We start from the raw sequence: 1,416 nt of genomic DNA on the forward strand, positions 1-1,416 counted from the left end.
CTAGACTTATTAGATGGGTTCTCTTGCTACAAGAATTTGACTTGCATATTATTGATAGAAATGGAGCTGAGAACCCCGTTGCAGACAACTTGTCAAGGTTAGAGAATGTTCTTGATGACCCACTACCTATTGATGAACAATTAGCTATCATAAATGCTTCTCGCACTGCTCCATGGTATGCTGATTATGTTAATTATATTGTTGCTAAATTTTTACCACCTAGTTTCACATACCAGCAAAAGAAAAAGTTTTTCTATGATTTAAGACATTACTTCAGGGATGACCCACACCTTTATAAAGAAGGAGTGGATGGTGTTATTAGACGTTGTATACCTGAGCATGAATAGGAACAGATCCTACGTAAGTGTCACTCCGAAGCTTATGCAGGACACCACGCTAGAGATAGAACTGCACATCAGGTATTGCAATCCAGTTTTTATTGGGCTACTCTCTTCAAAGATGCCCGTAAGTTTGTCTTATCTTGTGATGAATGTCAAAGAATTAGTAATATTAGTAGACGTCAAGAAATTCCTATGAATTATTCACTTGTTATTGAACCATTTTTTGTTTGGGGCTTTGGTTACATGGGATCGTCCTTCCTCTAATGGGTATACACATATTTCAGTTGTTGTTGATTACTTTACTAAGTGGGTAGAAGCTATTCCAACTGGTAGTGCTGATCCTAACACCTCTACTCAGATGCTTAAAGAAGTTATTTTTCTGAGGTTTGGAGTCCCTAGATACTTAATGACTGATGGTGGTTCACATTTTATTCATGGTGCTTTTCGTAAAATGCTTGCTAAGTATGATGTTAATCATAGAATTGCATCTCCACATCACCCGCAGTCTAGTGGTGAAGTAGAATTGAGTAACAGTGACCTCAAATTAAGTTTGCAAAATACTGTCAATAGATCTAGAAAGAATTGGTCCAACAAACTTGATGATGCATTATGGGCTTATAGAACTACATATAAAAATCTATGGGTATGTCTCCGTATAAAATGGTGTACGGAAAAGCATGTCACTTACCTCTTGAACTAGAACATAAGGCATATTGGGCCATTAAAGAGCTCAATTATGATTTCAAACTTGCCAGTGAGAAGAGGCTATTTGACATTAGCTCACTTGATGAATGGAGAACTCAAGCCTATGAGAATGCCCAACTATTTAAAGAGAAAGTTAAAAGATGGCATGACAAAAGGATATAAAAGTATGAGTTTAATATAGGTGATTATGTGTTGCTATTCAACTCTTGTTTAAGATTTTTTGCAGGAAAATTTATCTCTAGATGGGAAGGTCCTTACGTTATCGAGGAGGCTTATCATTCCGGTGCCATAAAATCAACAACTTTGAAGGAACAAATCCAAAGGTGGTGAACAATCAAAGAATCAAACATTATATCTCAGGTAATCCTAT

Source organism: Triticum dicoccoides, chromosome 7B (assembly GCF_002162155.2).
Source record: "Triticum dicoccoides isolate Atlit2015 ecotype Zavitan chromosome 7B, WEW_v2.0, whole genome shotgun sequence".
NCBI classification, from domain to species: domain Eukaryota; kingdom Viridiplantae; phylum Streptophyta; class Magnoliopsida; order Poales; family Poaceae; genus Triticum; species Triticum dicoccoides.